The sequence below is a fragment of the Cydia amplana genome, chromosome 19, assembly GCF_948474715.1.
Source record: "Cydia amplana chromosome 19, ilCydAmpl1.1, whole genome shotgun sequence".
In the NCBI taxonomy this organism is placed as follows: Eukaryota; Metazoa; Arthropoda; class Insecta; order Lepidoptera; family Tortricidae; genus Cydia; species Cydia amplana.
In genome coordinates this window covers 6,618,419-6,639,170 of record NC_086087.1, presented here as the reverse complement: position 1 = coordinate 6,639,170, position 20,752 = coordinate 6,618,419, and the positions used below count along the sequence as shown (strand labels likewise).

Sequence of the window (20,752 nt, the reverse complement as noted above, 5' to 3'; positions counted from 1 at the left end):
AGATACAGCCTGGTGCAGACGGACGGACGGAGGGACGGACGGACGGACGGAGGGACGGACGGACGGACGGACAGCGAAGTCTTAGTAATAGGGTCCCGTTTTTTACCCTTTGGGTACGGAACCCTATAAAATATTGATGTTGCTCATGAAATCGACCTGTCTTCTTCATTTAGTTTTTAGTTTAGTCTGCATAGTTGCCGCATGGCGCTAGCTGTCAGGCGTAATGTACGGCCAAGACGGGTTCGACCCAACATTGTACATAGTAATTTATTGTAATGTATATTTATCTTTTTGCTGTCTTTGTCTTTTGTATGTTATATATTAATTTTGTTTTGTATTCATGTTACCTGTCGTGATTGTTTCACCGGATGGTCTCATCGGAAGATCAGCGCTGGAAGTCGCCAGCAACATGCTGAGATGAGACCATTTCGTGGCACTTTATCCTTTTATTCTCTGTTATATTTCTTGTCATCTCTTGTTATATCTCTGTTATATCTGTTACATCTGTTTCTATTTTGTGTTTGTGCTCACGAATAAAATTATTTCTATTCTATTCTATTCTATTCTAAAAAGGGTTAATATTTTGGATTCTGACCCATCTCGCTTCGCTCAGTTTGATTCCCAATTTAGTAATTAAGTTTCTCTGAATACTGGAACATTCAATCTTGCTGTATATGCACTACGGAGGTCAATTTACTCGTATGTTCTGTTCTATTCTGTGACGCCGATGAACTAATCTGTCATCTTGTGTTAGCAAACTTAAAACTACTGCTTGGAACTGCCAAAATTATAAATAAAGATACTTAAGCATATTAGGCCGTCTGTATCGGCCCTAAATCACTGAAGTTTGTATTAACAAACTACACCCCGACTGCAACTTGTATGGAAACTGCACGCCGACTGCACGCCAATTGCAACGTCGGCGTGCACGTGCAGTTCAACATAATGACCCAGAACCCTGGCAGTACCTAGTGGGACTCAGGTTTGGTGCAACATAGGCACACGCTGTTTTAGTAATTCGACACGTCTTGAGTCTTGATGAGCACTTGGGAGAGCAGTACGATAGAGCTGATGCTGAATCCTGGCTGTACCTAGCGGAACTCAGGTTTGGTGCAACATAGACACACACTGGGTTGGACATCCGACTCGTCATGATGATCACTTGGTAGAGCAGTACCCAAGATTGCTGATGCTGAACCCTGGCAGTACCTAGTTGAGCTCGGGTTTAATACAACATAGGCACATGCTGTTTTGGTCATCCAACTCGTCTTGATGAGCACTTGGGAGAGCAGTACCCAAGATAGCGCTGATGCTGGACCATCGCAGTACCTAGTGGAACTCAGGTTTGGTGATTGCACCAAGACGAGTGAGATGACCAAAACAGCGTGTGCCTATATTGATAGGCACACGCTGTTTTGGTCATCTCACTCGTCTTGATGAGCACTTAGGAGAGTAGTACCCAAGATAGAGCTTGATGAGCACTTAAGAGATGTAAGTTTATGTGCGGAGCAGCATGATTACTGCCAGTAGGTGTCCAGACGGGATAGTTTTACGCTCAATTGTGTGGTGCGGACGCATAAATAAATTCAAGGACATTGGCTCGCTGACCCAACATTATGTAGGAAAGCCAGTTGGCTTCCTTACAAAAAGTACTGGGCGACCGTGTAGGATGTAATAAGCGCTTATGAAATTGTATATTACGCCTGGATGATATTGGCAATTTGATTTTGTCGTCTGGACACGTTTTTAATAGACAAAGTAAAAGTTATAAAAAACAGGCGTACCGGACAGCGACCGGGGTCCAATTAGTAGGTATATTTCTTTCTTACTCTCACTTATAGCTGCGTCCTTAACGGACTTATTACGTACCCACTCGATTGAACATGGAACAAGCCTCGGACTGGGATCAAAGTCGCGGTCCGGTACGTTTAGGTAAAAAGAAAAACTCCGCGAGCCCCTACAAAGCTCTGCTTTTTGCTAGTGTACACTACATTACAATACATTAATAAAACGAATAAATTACCGGAAGTAAAATCCGCCGGATCATGGAATTCCTAGACATATAGGTACTGATATGCCTAACATTTGTCCAGGCATATCACGAAAGGCTTAAAATTCTTACAAATAATACTGCAGATTGATGAGAGCGACGTATTTGCCAATGTTCCTAAACCCTGATCACGATTGCACTTACTTAGTAGTAAGAATGCAAAAATATCCCTATATTGCTTCTAACCTATTCCATAATTATATTTTTTTTTCTTAGTCCGTTATAGTGTCTCACTGCTGGGCATAGGCCCTTGATCTCCACAACTCCCGTTGTTGTGCTTTTTTTTCCACAATAAAGTGCTAAAATATGTAACGTTTCAGACAATAATGGCGTGGAGCGGTACAGCTGCGTTGGGCGCGGTGCTGGCGACGCTGCTGCTGTGGCTGAGGTGGCGCGCGCGCAACCGGCGGCGGCTGGAGCTGGCGGCGCGCGTGCCCGGACCGCCGGCCCTGCCGCTGCTCGGCAACGCCTTGCTCTTCATGGCTAAACCTAATGGTAATTCGTTTTTATACCACTGTATAAAGGAGTTTTGTCGGGTGAGAATACGTTTGTGCCATACGGCACTTACATTGGTTTACAGGAGTGCGAAAAAAAGCAAAAATTTATTTTTTCGAAAAGTTTTACGTTTAGGAAGCATTGAATTTATTTATCATTTTGGCACATATGTTTACTATTTCTAGTACTATACAAATGTTGTGAATATACATAGCGGTAATCATGATATAAAAGCATTTTATTATTGCCATATCCGTTTTTGATGAGTATGTTACACGTACAATGTATGATATTATGACACAAAAGTTTTGGATATGTCACACTTTTGTAATAATTTTCTGTTAACAGAGAGAGGATAATTACAATCCTATAGTAAAATGCGGATATGGCACAACATTTCGAAAAATAATATTTTTCGAAAACCGATTAGTGTCAATTATAGCATATTTTTTGTTATTTTAGAAATGATTAAAGGACGATTTTGCTCAAAAATGGATATGGCTCAAACGTATTCTCAGCCGGCGGTTTATAATTATATTTATCGTCGTTTTTAATGCCACGAGTACCTATACAAGAGTTTGTATGACACGATAAATAAATGTAAGTATCATATTTATCTGCACAGAAGGAAAAACGCCATCACTGATCTCACAGATTAGATTGCAACATTTTTCTCCACGCCACCGTAATGTCGAGGTCAATTCACTCAATATAACCGTGCTGTGCATAATAAACATGTTTATAACACGGAGCCTTATGACTATAATGTTTGTTATGTATGCATCGCGTATATATTTCAAAATTTTTTAAGAAGTTGAAATCGTGTGATAAATATTTAAAGCCGTAATTTTAATCTCACGGTGAAGATGTTTAAGAGTCCAAGCTTGAGTTGAGTTAAGAGAGCAAGCTCGGCCTTTCCATACAAACGGAGTTTCGCTCTCAGTTTAAAACTACCTACGTGTTTGATTGTAATGAAACTATGCACATACATGAGGTATATCTAGTCTTGTAATTACTACATAGTATAAAACAAAGTCGCTTCCCGCTGTCTGTCCCTATGTATGCTTAGATCTTTAAAACTACGCAACGGATTTTGATGCGCTTTTTTTAGGATTCCGTACCCAAAGGGTAAACACGGGACCCTATTAAGTACTAAGACTCCGCTGTCCATCCGTCCGTCCGTCTGTCACCAGGCTGTATCTCACGAACCGTGATAGCTAGACAGTTGAAATTTTCACAGATGATGTATTTCTGTTGCCGCTATAACAACAAATACTAAAAACAGAATAAAATAAAGATTTAAGTGGGGCGCCCATACAACAAACGTGATTTTTGACCGAAGTTAAGCAACGTCGGGCGGGGTCAGTCCTTGGATGGGTGACCGTTTTTTTGCTTTTTTTGCTCTATTTTTTGTTGATGGTGCGGAACCCTCCGTGCGCGAGTCCGACTCGCACTTGGCTGGTTCTTTTAATAGATAGAGTGATTCAAAAGGAAGGTTTATGTATAATTTGTTAACCCGTGCCGTGCGAAGCCGGGGCGGGTCGCTAGTAAGTTTATATAGCTCCAGTTCATTAAAAAAAACGAAATAGAGCAACGAAAACAAGTACCAAACAAGATAATAGATATGTTACTTGAATATTAATATCATATTTCAAGCTACGCATAATGTCGTTTTAAAATAAGAGCATTACTTCGAATGTATGGCGGCGGCTAGATTCTTGTGGCTCCTAAAGTTGTTGTTTAATCTATTTGGAAATCTATGTTTCGTCTAATTGTAGGTAAACTAGTTGTCATGAAGTGTTTTATATGTTTGTATGTTATAAATTGTTTACTTACTTACCTACTTAATTGATATTGATATTTGTGACGTTCCACGGCAAAAGGTACCTTATGGCAGTTGGCGCTTACGTCGCACAGCGCCGCAATAATAATAACGCGCGGCGGCGGAGCGGCGTTAATAATAGCGTAAGCGCCAACGGCCATAAGGTACCTTTATCCGTGGGACGTCACATTTATTAAAATAAAATTTTACAGCATTACATTATTTATGCCACGAGTATACAATGTGTCCACACGACGGCTGCCAAACATGACTGTGTTTAAACAACCATTTGCAATTAAAAAATATTTTTGTACTTATTTATATACATGTAAATTATATGTTATGTTTCTTACAGAGCAATTAAAATTGATAGGCGATATGATAGCAAGATATGGTGATTATGTGAAATTTTGGTTGGGTCCAGATTTGAATATAGTTTTCAAGAACCCGGATGATATTAAGGTATTAAATTATAAAAATAAACTTGCCATATACTCTTAAAACGTATAAGTTAGGTGTGGTAAGAGAACATATGGAGCTTTTCTTGTAGGAAAAATAAACACTAAGAAATACTCAAAGATTATATTAAAAACTAAATGAAATGATAATACTGAGAACTAAAGCATAAATAAAAATAACTTGAAAATACTTACGTAGAAGAACCTTCCTCATTAATTTGGCTACTAAGACAATTTTATATTCCTATTCATATACTATACTACCGGTGACCAGACTAGAGCGCTGGCATCTTTCTTTCGCTACGCATAAGTATTGCCATTCAGCGAGGGAATGCTGCCAGCATCTTTGGCATAATGCCGCGGGGGCCTTATTTAGATGTATTATAATTTAGATGAAATAAATTCATATAATGAATATTTGGAATAATCATTTATTTACAAACAAGATATATACAGTGTATTACTAAAAGAAATTAAAAACTAGCTTAAATCTTAAATGAATATTTTAGTTTAACTTTTATTTGTTTTAAGCTGCTGTTGACAAGCAACAAAGTGAACCAGAAAGGCCCGGTGTACGATCACATGAAAACTGTTATTGGCCCGGGAATTTTGACTGGCGGTGAGATTTATTTATTTGCTTATCGTATGTTATTACATAATACTTACTTAATTTCATTAAATATTAATCTTATTGTATTTTCATCAACAAATCAAATATTTACGTGAAAAAAGTAATTTGACGAAATGAAATTGTTGGTGAAGACAACGAAGCAACGATACGTATTTATTTGGCAATATTAGCGGCCTGATTCGAACTTTAATATATGTCAAAAATCTGCTAAAGATACGACATCAAAAGTGTCTTCAAACAAAAACGTCACTGTTAACACTGACATATCCGATCCAAATCGTATGTTTAGCCAAAATTTTTGACATATCTTAAAGTTCGAATCAGGCCGGGTACCTATAGGTATTCTTCTCATTCAGTTTATTAATCAATTTAAATTTTTTAGCAACATTTTAGTTAAATGTCTTATTATGGTAGTAGGTAAGGTAAATAATAAATGAATGGCATTTGACACTGCTTTGTGAAGTCGTTTCTAAAGGTAACTATTAAATATTATTTGTTCGCTGTGTCTACAGTATCGACAAAATGGGCCCTTCTTATTAAAGTGTAGTGTTAAATCGATTAGACATGTTGTATCTTTGAATAAATTGTCATGGATGAGAAATTTAACTTGCTGTTAGTTTTTTTTTTTAATTCCATCTATACAAATATTACTATTTTTGAAATAAAACTGATAAAACGGATCATATCGCGTGTATTGAATTTATACTACATCCCGACGTTTCGAACCCTTTACAGCCGAGCGTTCGTGGTCAACGAGTGACTGAGGATAAAACTACTCTGTGCAAATCTACCCGATAATCGATATAATCCGTCTTACTATTTTCATATAAATTATTTTATACTTTCAGGTAATGTTTGGCGTAACCACCGCAAAATAGTGACACCGTCATACAACAAAAAGTCGGTAGCCGCGTTCGCGCGCGTGTTCAACACGGAGGCGGCGGCGCTAGAGCACAGCGGCTCTGCGGCGGCGCTAGAGCGCAGCGGCTCTGCGCGCGCGACGCGAACATTTTCGATGTTTACCAGGACGTCGTCGACGCCACTACGCTGTGTGTTTGCCGTGCGTTATCATAAATGGGTTACACTGTCCTCACCTCACTTATTTACAAATGTTTTTGCTTTCGGGAACGACAAATCTAACCCAGCTAACGACCTAAATCTAATGGCTCCTCTACACGATGGGCCAACGCCGGCCACTCCAAGGGACGCATTTATACGTTAGAGGGAGCAAGTGATATTGCTATCTCATTCTACCTCATGGCTGCGTCCCTTGGAGTGGCCGGAGTTGGCCCATCGTGTAGAGGAGCCATAACGCCTCGGCCACGGAGCGCACGAACAGGCGTCGGCCGCCATACGCCAAATTTAACGCACATAAAAAAGGCGGTAATGCCTCAAGGAAGTCTCTGCTAGTTAACTATGGGGTCAAATCTTGGAGGATATAATCAAACGGAGACGCCATGTCAGATAAACGTCAGTCCATACATTGTGTATGACCGTTGGCCGCCTATTTTCGACAGAGGGGAAAGCCTGTTAATGGCTACTCCGTTTAGGTGTATCCTCCAAGGGTCAAATAGAAAAATGATCATGATTCTCTTTTATTTACGTGTGCAAAAAACATCCAGAATATTGTATGTATTTGAAAATATTATGTACGTATTTGGTATTTGTGGAAGGAGAAAAGTAGAAAAGCGGACCCCGTTACAGTACGGGACAAACGCTAGGAGGATGATGATGATGTACGTATTTGGATGTTGAAAAAAATCTCAGCCACATATTTATGATAGATAAATTTCGTGGATAAGTTTCTAAGTTGATACTGTACCTTTTTCTCTAATTTACAAATGTAACGCTTGTATGTCTCAGTAGATAGATATATTTACCCAGACTTTTCATGTTAGTATACATAAAAAATAATATTATGATATGACTGTAATGTTGTATTTTCTAGTGAAGGAGTCCTTGGGGACGAAATCAAACATGCAAAAAAAACAGTTTTTATTTTTGAATGATTAATCGTTGTATATATCTAACCAAAACTTTTTTCTACAGGATGTACAGTGTATTTTACGCCAAAACGACTAAATGGTGGCTTCAGTTACCGTTTATATTCTGGCTAATCGGTGCCAAAACGGAACACGACTACTTTAAGGATCTTGGCGACAAGTTTTCCGAGGAGATAGTCACTAAAAGGCGCAAGGCTTTGGAGAGAAATGAAAGAACAGAAGAGGGTGTTCCAGGTGTGGTTGATAGACTTATCCTTAGTGGAGAGTTGACTCACCAGGAGATAAAGTGGGAGACCTTAACTATTTTTACCACGGTAAGTCTCATGTATAATATATTTCCCATTTGTCTGTCTTCAAACTCTAAAAAGAATGGACCGATTTTCTATAAAAGATCAGTAGGTATTTAAAACATCAGCGATAATTTTTAGACGATGTTATGACCTTATGACTTATTACTCTCCAATTTTCAGCTTGAGAAAAAATAAAATTTATAACACGCCTCTTTTTGCGTCGGGGTCAAAAATGTAAAGAGTTACGTGTCGTTTTTAGGGTTCCGTACCCAAAGGGTAAAAACGGGACCCTATTACTAAGACTCCGCTGTCCGTCCGTCCGTCCGTCCGGCCGTCCGTCCGTCCGTCCGTCCGTCCGTCCGTCCGTCCGTCCGTCCGTCCGTCCATCCGTCCGTCTGTCACCAGGCTGTATCTCACGAACCGTAATAGCTAGACAGTTGAAATTTTCACAGATGATGTATTTCTGTTGCCGCTATAACAACAAATACTAAAAACAGAATAAAATAAAGATTTAAGTGGGACTCCCATACAGCAAACGTGATTTTTGACCGAAGTTAAGCAACGTCGGGCGGGGTCAGTACATGGATGGGTGACCGTGTTTTTGCTTGTTTTGCTCTATTTTTTGTTGATGGTGCGGAACCCTCCGTGCGCGAGTCCGACTCGCACTTGGCCGGTTTTATTGTGTGCCTAGTTATTTTTATAGAGTCAATCACTATTTTATGGTAGATAATTAAGATGAATTCATGTTATGCAGATAAACATAACGGTTAGTTAATTAGAAACGTCATATTAATATTTTAATTCTTTACTATCTCATTTTAAATCATTATTTGCATGGCTTGTGGTAAGTTCACGAGTATTCTGTGAAAGCAGAATTATGTACTTACTTTGTTTTTTTGGTATAATACTTTTAAATAGTAGGTATAAATAATACATTATGTCGGTATACTAATTTCAGTAAATAAAACAATTTAGCAAACCTTTTTAAAATGATCCTTCTAGATTAGAGTCTGTGCGAATAGAGAAGAGTCGTGAAATGTATGGGGCCCAATCATGGCCCAATACATTCCACCACTCTTCTCTTACCGAACAGACTCTAAGCAGTGTGATTTTAATAAAAAATGGTTGTGATACTGGCATAAAATAAATGGACATTTAGGTATATTTAATAGTTACTAATCCAACGCATTTGATAGGTACTATTAGGGAGTTTCAAGTTGTAAAAACTTATTCAATTTCAGAGTCAAGAAGCTTCTGCTAAGATAGTGTCTACAGTATTTCTGTTCTTGGCGTATTTACCAGAATGGCAGGTATGTTGTACGATTTTATACCTGCCTACTATGTAGATATGGTACCTACTTTCAGGCATCTCTTTTTCTATTCATTTCTTTCTCTCCTAATACTTAGTCCTAATAGAGAGAGGAGAATGGACGAGTGATAATGCACTCGCTCCATCGCACTTACAAACGAGTTACACGCCGGCTGTGCTGTGTCTCGAGCACGGAGTTGTACAGTGCGTGCGCGCCCATGCACGTGCACGCGGCGCGCTACCACCTGCCAGCAGCGACCTTCGTCCTTCCTGCTCATTTTCCTCTTAAACACATACCACCACCTTTTTCTTGGTTCACATCTAACTACTCGTTCAGCACTTCAAGTATGTAATTATTATAGGTAGGTTTAATTAAAGTAGTAGCAAATAGTTATACTTGTATTAGTTTCATTGTAATTCTAACCAAAAAAATCGATTAGCTACTGTAGAAAAGACGAAAATCTCTTCTACACAGTGAAATCAACGCGTGCGCTTAAATACTCCCCAACAAACCAGCATTGAGTCCGCCTTTTGCACTTTATTTCTTGTACTGATGCTGTAATAAAGTATAAGATTACCACGAACCTAGCTGCCTGACAATTCAAGCCTTGATTTAAAATAATAAAAAAAACACGTATTTTTGAACTTGCAGACAAAAGTGTACGACGAAATACAAGAGCGCTTGGGAATAGATGACGAATTCGTAACAGAAGACCAAATTAAATCACTCCAATTATTAGACATGGTGTTGAAGGAGGTGCTCAGATATGCGTCCATAGCCGCTTTAATACAAAGAACAGTAGAAGCAGGGCTTGTTAACGTTACCAATTCACATTATAAAGTAACGTTACTTAACGTTAAAATCATAAAAATACCTTATTACCGGTAGTAAATGGTAACGATACTTGATAACTTAACATTATTATAACGTTAGCTAGTTAACGTTAATTTTACCGGTAATTTTACTTTTTATTGCAGGGCTTGTTAACGTTACCCAATTCACATTATAAACTAACGTTACCAAACTAACGTTAACACTATCATTCTTTAAGCTGATATTTGCTTGTAATTTCATACACAATTTTAAGGCCAGTAGACCTTATTGACCATAAATACGGCAGGGCTTCTGTCAAATTGAAATAGAATCAGTCAAAATACATTAAAGATAATTATGTACGTTAGTAAAACTCAACTTTAATTCTAGTAGTTAGAGTTCATAGTCTTTTGTCATTATTCTTTATGTTTATCAAATGGAAGAGGTGGTATTCTACTTGTTTAAGATCTTTGTCCAATATGCATTGCGTCTCACTCTCTCATTAAGCAAAATGTGAGACGCAAATACACAATGGACCGAGATTGGACAGATAAAATACCACCCGGCTGTGTCGGAATATATTTGCCAAAATAAGAAGGTTGCAAAACGTCATAAATTAGTTTGTTAAATATGATGGTATAGCTAATTCGTTACTTGGTCGGTTTATATTAGGTACAGGCGTCTTTGATATAATTTTGACCCCGGACTTTTGTCGCAATGACGTCACAATAGGGTAGTCTGGGGAGTAAATGGAGCGGTGTTAATTAATACGCTTGTGTTAATCAGGCATCTACGGTATAATTATTACCTATAAGTTAATTGTCAATTGATTAATATACCGATATGGACGTTGTTCTTTCGGTAACTGACTCTCCGTAACAAATCAAAAGTTTGCGGTGAGCCTACGTCTTCTATCAGAATATGATCCATTTCAAAAAGGAAAAGCTTCTTTCCACCTCGATAGATGTTATTGGTACATATTTGTTTGAATAAAAGTTTGCTTTTATCAAAGCAGGAGTTATAACGGTTCCTTGGATGTATTTGAATTAACTTATAGATGATTTATATCGTGAATGCCTGATTATTAAATTTTTATTAACACAGCCGTATTAATTAACACCGTTTCATTTACTCCCCAAACTACCCTATTGTGACGTCATTGCGTCAGAAGTCCGGGGTCTTCATATAATATACGTCAAGATTATATAGGTTGGATAATGTCTTGATTTTTTTTGTGAAATATGGAGCTGAAATGTAATTTAGTCGGATTATATTAAATGAGACACCTATTTATTGATGTTACTGCTTGCTTGTAAAATAGTCTGGTCAGCACAGTTCATAATGTATGAGAGCTCTACATGAATTCTCACACCAGAGATTTTTTGAGATGTGATAACCTATGTTGCAAATACTATATTTAAAAAGAAATCTCCACAAAATATGTCACATTCTTTTAATAAATCCAAACTATTATTAAAATACAAAAAATATATCAAAACATGAATCCGACACTCGAGATTTTAATATCATTTTATTTTACATTTCCAATTCCCGTTTCATTTACACCCAATATTAAATCTTTTTCCGTAATAAAATGCGTATACAATTACTGTCATCATCTGTATTTATTTTATTTCTTTAACCCCTTATTCATAAACGCGCTACAAACTTCAATTAGCTAATAATAGTAATAATCGTTTGTCCTTATCTGTCACTTTAACTTATGTATTTGTAAGTAAGGGATAAACATAATTGAACTAAATCAGGCCCGTAAAGTTTATGAATAAAGTGGTTAATCTTTATTGCACAAAAGAAAAACCTTATAGTACAAGAGGCGGACTTAATGCCATAAGGCATTCTCTACCAGTTAACGATGGCTTGTCCTCCGGGCCATTTGATCGATGACCTCCTTTGATTATTTATTTTTAATGGACGCCAAAATCCAGACAGGAACTTCGATTTTGACATTTACCACAGTAATGCAGTCGGTAGCAATGTGGCGCTTCAAAATTGCTGCAGTCGACTGCATTGCTGTAGAAAACGTGAAAAAGGTCATTCAAAGGGTAATAGGGTTATATACACCGCGGGGGTTATTACCCGAAAGATTTAAACCAACGATTTTAGATCCTAATTAGAGTATATAAAGTTATATAACACATAGTCCAAAAACCCTTAATTTAAGAGATATTAATTATTTAAAACAAATCACAAGTTAAAAAATCTCAATTCTAACACACCCTTATGCGTGACGTAGCCACCAACTAATTTTACACGCAGACGCACTAACTGCATGGTTATTAGCCAAATTCGAACTTCTAACGAAATTTTGTTCTGTTCTCAATCACGAGAGTGCAAACTATTTACCTTCACGATAACTGGCTGATAGTTTGACGAAAATGACGAAATTGATGTCAAGATATGCGCAAGATAAAATCTTTAAATTTGATTGACTGTAATAAATAAAATTCGCCATGCCGCATTATCCTCCGGCTCATTTAGCGGATATTCACTTTGTGTACGGATTTGGAAACCCGAAGAACTATGTGCTTCCGGCACGACGGACCCACTTCAGCCTCGTTCCCAGTTCGTAAATTGGCTAGACGAACAATACCCTGAGAGGTGGATTGGCCGTGGAAGCAACGTCCTAACCTGGCCCGCCCGGTCACCCGACTTAACGCCATTGGTTTTTTTTCTATGGGGAACTCTGAAAGATAAGGAAGGAATACTCAACACCAGTGAAGTCTGGAGAAGAATTATTAATAAAAATTCGAACGGCTTCCGAAGAAATAAAGAACACTTTTGTAAACCTAAATAATGAAATCCGTTTAAAATTAAATCTTTGTGCTGAAAACCTAATTCATTCTTCTTCTTCAACCTAGCGTTTTCCCGGTCTAGCGCCAGGGTCCGCTTTCCTGCTCAGCCTACTCCACTTTGCCCGGTCTTCGGCATCCTCAGGTGTGAAAACCTAATTCATTAAATTAATAAAAAAGCGTAATTGTTTAACATAGTTGTTTATTTTACTTTACTCAGTATAAATCAACACATCGAGAATTTAAAATACGTACTGATAAGCATGATCGATATTTTAACAAAAGGTCATTCATTGATTTTAACAAAGTAATCATCCCTTTCCAGCTGTAGTATGAGTTAAAACAATAAGAGACATGATTTCTTTCGGATATAATCATGGTTAATGGCTTTGGTTATCTCACTCAAAGGAAAAGATTTTATCGCAAAGTTTCAACTATAATAACTGCACTGTACCTACTGTTGTAGTAATTAATAAAGTTTTGATACAATTTGTGGTATTTTGAGGTGCCAATCAATTGAAATAATTTCAACGTAAACATGATCCTAGACATAACTTGACACTGCATTCGCCGTGCATCGTATGATATCGGAGTGATTCGTGAAATGTCATGCTCGCTCTCTGTTTCTCTACTTGAGAGTTGAGATTAATTAAACTCGCTCACTCTCTGAATAAAGGTTTGTTCACAAAGAAGCGGTAAATTAATATGATTTAATTTGTACTGAAATAGTAGTTTAATTAAAATATATAATTGGACCCATGTTGATATAACATTATTTACTCGTACTGTCGTCAAAAATACGTGGTTTAAATCTTTCGGGTTATTAAATCCCGCGGTGTATAACCACTCACATGATTCCGATTTTAACAAAAGGTGCCCTGAACTGCTCTGCCATTTCGTAGATACGACGGCACAGTGTCATGATATTTTCAAAAATCTATAACTTTACTTCTGCTAAAGCATTTTCAACGATTCTTTTGGTTTTTTAATGTTAAAGAAACAAAGAATTTATTTTACTACTATAGCATTGTGCTGTTATACTAAAAATAATTATTAAAAATTCACAAAGTTTACCCAATGAAATAATGTCCGCGTTATAGTAGAAAACTATTTTTAATTAAAAATCTAAATCGATAACGTATCTTTTTTTTGTATTCAATTTAAAGAAGACTTAATAAGCTTTTAATTGGTACTAAACACCTTGATAGCTCACCTATGAAATTGCAGAGTAAAACTAATTCAAATTCCGATAAGAAACTTTCGAATTGCTCAATCTGCTGTGAAACTATATATTATGTTCATGATTTTTTTGTGGCTAATTTAGACACTGAAGTACTAAAATATAGTAAAAAACAGTTTAAGACACTAATAATCTTGAAATAAAATGCATAACTTATGCAATTATAACGATGATAGTAGCTATATAACTTAAAATAACAAAAGAGTATCTACGTACCTACTAAATTTTGGTGTTTTTATAATTTCCGATCACCAACAACCGAACTAACTTATAACTACACTAACACGTTTAATACATCCACCATAACACACACTTCACAACATATTAAGCACAATAAACCAATAATAACTATTAACACATAAAATTATACTGATTACAAACGTAAATAAGCCGGTAAACTGACTTCTTCCATCTCAAAAATAAAGATGGCTACCCATTTAGGGTGGAGACACAACAGCGCGTGGTGCAGATGTTCAACAGAAATAGGAACTTTAAAATAGTAATACCTAATTAATTATTTATTTAATCGTATAATTATTTAGTTTATTCAATGTAAATAGCAAAGAAATATTAGTAAATACAAATTATAAGTAAGTAGTAAAAAAAATCCCAAAACGCGTATGCAACGCGTCTAGTACACCACATGCCTTACGATATGCAGAAATGCTTTAAGCAACCACAGTTGCCGGGTTTGTACTTACAATTTACCGTCACATGTTTTGATCGCTAATCCTGTGTAATACACAGTGATTTAATACATTATATGGTTTATTAATGTAACTTAATAATCGAACTATTTAATGGCTATTGGTTGCTCAAGATATATTTAGTAATCTTAGAAATGTAGGGCATTCAAATAAGAAACACGTCAAAAATCTACAGAACTATTGTTTTGAAGTGATATTATTTGGTCATCAATATTAAGTAGGTCTAAAATATAGTTTTAAACTAATAGACCAATAAACGCGGAGTGGTTTAATATACATTACTAATAGAAATATCTAAATTTGAATACTTGAGGCATTTTAAAACACGCAGCAACTTTTTACACATCGCACTTCCTGAACAACTTGCAAAGTAAAATAGATAAGAAATACTGTGGTTATGTCTATATGGTTGAAACATTTTTTAAATATTGTCACGTTGGTAGTCTGTGTTTTAAAAATTGTTTATGCCGTATCTGTGCAGCCCTTCACAGATAATAAATAAAAAACCGCATACACTCCGTTTTGCAACTCGAGTTGCGACGATCATTTTAGAGGTGCGCAATCTTGAAACTCTAGTTGCTGGAATCATGTGAGTGGATAAGATGAAATGATGCATTAATAAAACTTTAGTTAACTAACAATATTATATTAAATCATTAACAACTTTGACAGCACGATCTCTTCGCAGGTAGGTGCTCTACAAGGAGTTTATATTACAACATTATTTCCAAGAAATAATCTCTCATTATTAAATTATACAACGGGACTTAATCGCGTATCGTTGTATAATTTAATAATGTGTAAAAATCGTGAAAGTTTAAATCAGTGTAATCTCTCATTGTTACGAAAATGTTGGTAGGGTGGCTTTAGGTTACTTTTCGTTCATATCGTCTTGGATATGGGTGAACATGGTGTTAATACACTCAGTATCAATCAACCTGTAAAGATATTGTAGCCTGGCCTTTTCTCGAAAAGTCTTCTAGAAAAATTTACGCTCATGTCGTCTCGGATATGAGTATATTTGGTATCAGTGCATTCAGTATAATATCCTGAACACAAATATATGAGATGACAAGCGCGAAAGTGGTGAGGGTAGTTACTGTGATACAAAGTTTTTACCATTTTTCTTTTAAACATACCATGTGGGGTATCAAATGAAAGGGCCTTGTGAGTAGATCACAAATATATAACATACTGTAACACTTTTACTACTTAATCCAACAAATTATTTGAAAACGTTCAAAAATTTCACAATGAGTTGATTTCCAACTGCTCTAAATTGACTAAGATAACTTGATCCCAAGTTTCCTTGAAATTATACGTAATCGAGGGCCAGGCTCATACTAGTTCTCATGTCGCGATGCGCTATCGCTAACAAAAACTAAGCGTTACGAATTGCTGACATTTGCTTCTTTTAGTTTCACTCTACTCAAGCATCGGATGACAGGATCGTTGAAAAGGGACAAACATATCCTTTGACGTTACGTTACTCTTCTCGTGAATTGTCAAATTTTAAAATTCGAAATTAGCTTTGGAGTTTGTCCGGGTGGCTATTCGAAGTATAACTTGGTGGACGGTACTTACTAACCAAATAAGCTTGAGATCCAGTATCATAGATAGTTGTAAGACTTTAAGGGTCTATTTATATCTGACTGTGCATCCTGTATTCTAAACGTTTTGTGAATAGATATAAAAATTGACACCTATCATTTTTCACATAAACACAGACACTTTATGCATTGAATTATTAAACCTTAACGCAATGCCATAAGTCATAAGGTATATTTTCCTAATATACCTTGATGCTAATTCGAACTTTGTTATAAAAGATGTCATTTTATATCATTCGCGCGTGCATTTCACTCGTACTAGATGAAATATGTATTGGTGCGAGCGAGACGGTTGGGCGAATGATAACAAAATGATATCTTTTTGACATCTTAAACAAAGTTTGACTTGGCCTCTGTGGAAGCCTGGAAATACAGCATACTTCATTGACTTTTTATGCTGGAAATTGATTTAATTATTGCGAGAAAAATAAGCATGTGGTCTTCAATAACTTGTACAGTTATGTACTGCCAAAAAACTAGAAGTGTCCATTAATTGTGTAGAACATTATTTGCTGTTTGTTTACAAAATCATGCTGCTATTCTGCGAATATAGCAGTTCCTCGGGCAGATAAATTAAACATGATCGAAACAAATACTATTAAATTAACCACAATAGTAAACTTTTCTCTCAGTGTGGGATATTCTCGGTCATGGAAAACTTACAAAATTATTGTTTTTTTCATTAAATCTATAATTAATATTATTGTCGGGAGAAATTCTGACCGTGTAGTCGTGTAAGCTTCATAGCCCATTCTTCAAAAAAATTCTAGTTAGAAATTACTGTTTAGGTAGTATAAAATATAAAATAAAAAAAATGTTAATTCTAAAAAACGGGAACAGATATCAAGTTGTTAATTCGCAGACGGGTATTCAATATGATATATAATTCACCCGTGTAGAAACATTTTACTGTGCAATTAATGTAACTTTAACTTTATATTGACTCCACTATTAGTAATTCGGTATTGTTAGATTACAAAGTAATCTGGGAATCGGTAATCAGATTACAAAGTAATTTCGAGTAATCGTGGAACCAGGAATCAATTACGAAATGCCCATCTCCATTTAATATGTCTTTGTCTCACGGAAGTTTTGTTATTAAAATTGCCCATCTCTGCTTGAGAGTGAATGAACATTCGCTCGATTGTCAACGATGATGGCACCTATCAGTTAATCAAACGGTAAATAAGCAGCTGTTAACGTTACCTACTAACGTTAACAATGGTGTATCGATACCTTTGACTTAACGTTAGCTCAAATTGACAGCTGCTAACGTTACCATTTTGTTACCGGTAAAGAGTAGTATAACTAACGGTACCTGGTCTAACGTTAGTTACAACTTAACGTTAAATCTGTCACCTTGTGGTAACGATACCAACTTTTTAACGGTATTTAAAGCCCTGAGTAGAAGAAGAAGTTTCCATCAATTCAGGTACCTAAGAAACAATTTTTCTGGTGTCACAAATGGTCAACGTGTTGAATAAAATCATAAACTCGCAATCTCGACGCGTTTCAGCTTGGACCTATAGTTGAATCCAATCCCATTACCCTGTTACAAATGCATCCCAAATTATACTTAATATCGTTACATAATTTTTACACCTTTATAAAATTGGTCTGCGTAGGAAAAATTGTTCTGCCCGCTGGGACCTCGTTGGTAATTCCAATACACATACTCCACCGTGACCCTCGGTACTGGCCGGACCCCGACAGTGTGAAGCCGGAGAGATTTCTCCCTCAAAACGAGAAGCTGCGGGATTCTAATGCCTTCGTGCCATTGATATAGAATAAAGAACTGGATACCCAATCAGCCGCAAAAAATGGCCCCACAAAAGTAACGTTGAAACAGATCACGCGTTACTTTTTCGTTTAGTCTTGTTTGAAACGCTCAAATGTGAAGTTGGCAACAATTACGAAATGTGCCGTTAAAATATGTAAAAATAACAATGATAAAACAAGGAAAAAGGATGGAATGTATTTCTTTCGGTTAGTTCTTTGGATAGCATTACATAATTTATGTAATTTGGTGGTAATTTTATGGTTTTGAATAAATTAATTTGTTAGTACCAAAGAAGGGATGTCAAGGAACAAAAATCTAATGAGTCGATGTGAGGTCAATATTTATTTTTATTTTTATATGGAATTCGTAAGGAATAATATTATGTTTAAATTTAAGATTTCCAAGAAAACCTATGCGACGTGCAAAGTGGACTGCTATTTAATTATAGCAAGAGATAGGGGTGATGCAGTTTTAAACAAAGCAAAACGGCACTTGTGTGATCGGCCCATTTCCCTGTTTCCGACAACCAATAAGGGCTTATATCGACTAACTGTAAATGCTAAACCTGTCTGAACACAGTGACAACCACAGGATTTTTTTGGGTTATTTCCACCAACTCGCTTTGGTGGTAACTAGTGGGAATTATTTTTCCCAGTAGTTACCAGTGGTAAAAGGTGGGAAAAAAAATCCTAGTAGTTACCAACTTGGTGGTAACTAGTGGGAACAACCCGATTTTTTTTATAAAGTATGGACTTTATAAAAAAAAATCCAATCAGTACCTAAATGTCCCCGTGCACCCGTGCGATGAGTAAATGTAGATCTAAAATACACAGTTATTTTATTTAATAAGTTGAATTTATTTCAAGGAAATTAGTATTTAAAGACGTATACTTACTTATTAAAAATTTAATTTGTTTGAATTTGAACCACGAATTAATATTATTTAAACTCCCGATTAAATTAAATTTGTTTTATTTATTACTTCAATTGGTTTTTCTGTACAGTAATACCTATTCAAGTGTACCAAAGTGACTCCATTCGTTCATTATTCTCGTTTGACGTTGCTTGACGTAAATACGTTACGTTTAGTGCCATCGGAGTAAATTTTTTAACAGTGTTGGTACTTATGTATGCAAATTTGACACTTAATGCTTACGACATTAAGCTCTTTTCTGTACGAAACATTTATCTTGACTCAAAATTTACGTAAGCGTTTTTATCATCAATGCAAATGGTGCGAAACGTCATTGGGATCCACATTTCTTGACGTTTTTGTTCTGCTTTGTGTGTCTATTTCTTTTATTAAGTCAGTGCTTCGTGCCCTTCAGTTTGGGGCATATGGACTGTTTGGGTAAGCCGTTAACAAGTAGCTGCTGGCTGAGGATTCCTTTTAAACGGACGACCTTGGGAGTCCGTTTAATTGAATCCGAAGCCAGCAAGTAGCCTTCCAGCCGAGTCATATATAGTGCTTTTCTCAAAAATCGTGCAAGAAATGTAAATATAATAGAAATATTTTACAGGAGCAACGTTCTAATTTTCGCAGAAAAAAGTAAAACCATTAAAAAGATTTGCTTTGCCGCCTTTAAAAAAAATAGAAGTGTATTTTTCTGCTGAAAATACGCCAACCTATTTGAGACACCTAAATAGTCGCGGTACCAACATTATAATAATAAGTACTGATCATCTGTTTGGCTGTTTAATGGACCTATGCCTTCATTTGATATGGCCATTTCAACTTTTAAAAAGTTTCGAACTCTACAAATAATGGAATTTGTATGCAACATTGCAGTCCCGAAATCGAGACTGCAATGTTTTTAACTTTTTAATTTTTTGACTGATCATAAATTATGCACTTCGCGACCAATTTCTTAACCCGCAACGTCGACTTTGCCGTCCATTTTTGAGAAAAACGTTTTGTTGGTAGGTCGCATATACACCATACAAATGATGAAGACGCTGGTGGTGCGCACGCTGCGGCACGTGAGGCTCGAGGCCGACGGCCGCCTGGAGGATCTGGCGCTCGACGTCGCCATCTCCGTCTCCTTCTCCGACGGGTACCGGCTCAGGGCCTACCCGAGGCCGAAGACCAATGCTCACAGTGGGGAGGCGTAAATTGAAATTTTGGGGAAATGTATATTGAAAGACGCTTGTTTAATTAAATATATTAGTTATATTTTGTATGTGCATAGTTTTTCAATAGGTACAGAACATGATGACGGTGTCCAGTAATTTAGTAGACGTGCGCGGAACACAAAGTTACATGAATGATAAATCTGCGTAGCATAGAAAAATTCAGAAATATTTCCCGTGAAAAATTCAGAAATAATATAATAAACGAGTTGGGTATCAGTAAGATTGCATTTCATTGTTTTCCATACTACCCGCACTCTAGCTTCAAAGAATAAGTATTTTATAGTTACGTCGTCGTTTTAATTAGGGTTCCGTAGCCAAATGGCAAAAAACGGAACCCTTATAGATTCGTCATGTCTGTCTGTCTGTCTGTCCGTCTGTCCGTCTGTCCGTCTGTCTGTCCGTCCGTATGTCACAGCCACTTTTCTCCGAAACTATAAGAACTATACTGTTGAAACTTGGTAAGTAGATGTATTCTGTGAACCGCATTAAGATTTTCACACAAAAATAGAAAAAAAACAATAAATTTTTGGGGTTCCCCATACTTCGAACTGAAACTCAACATTTTTTTTTTCATCAAACCCATACGTGTGGGGTATCTAT

The 20,752-nt window shown here is 36.5% G+C and overlaps 1 pseudogene; it reads left to right on the top strand.

Moving 5' to 3' along the window:
• The first annotated feature begins 2,376 nt into the window (after nucleotides 1-2,376).
• On the top strand, nucleotides 2,377-20,131 carry LOC134657134 (cytochrome P450 4g15-like; annotated as a pseudogene).
• Nucleotides 20,132-20,752: the final 621 nt, after the last annotated feature.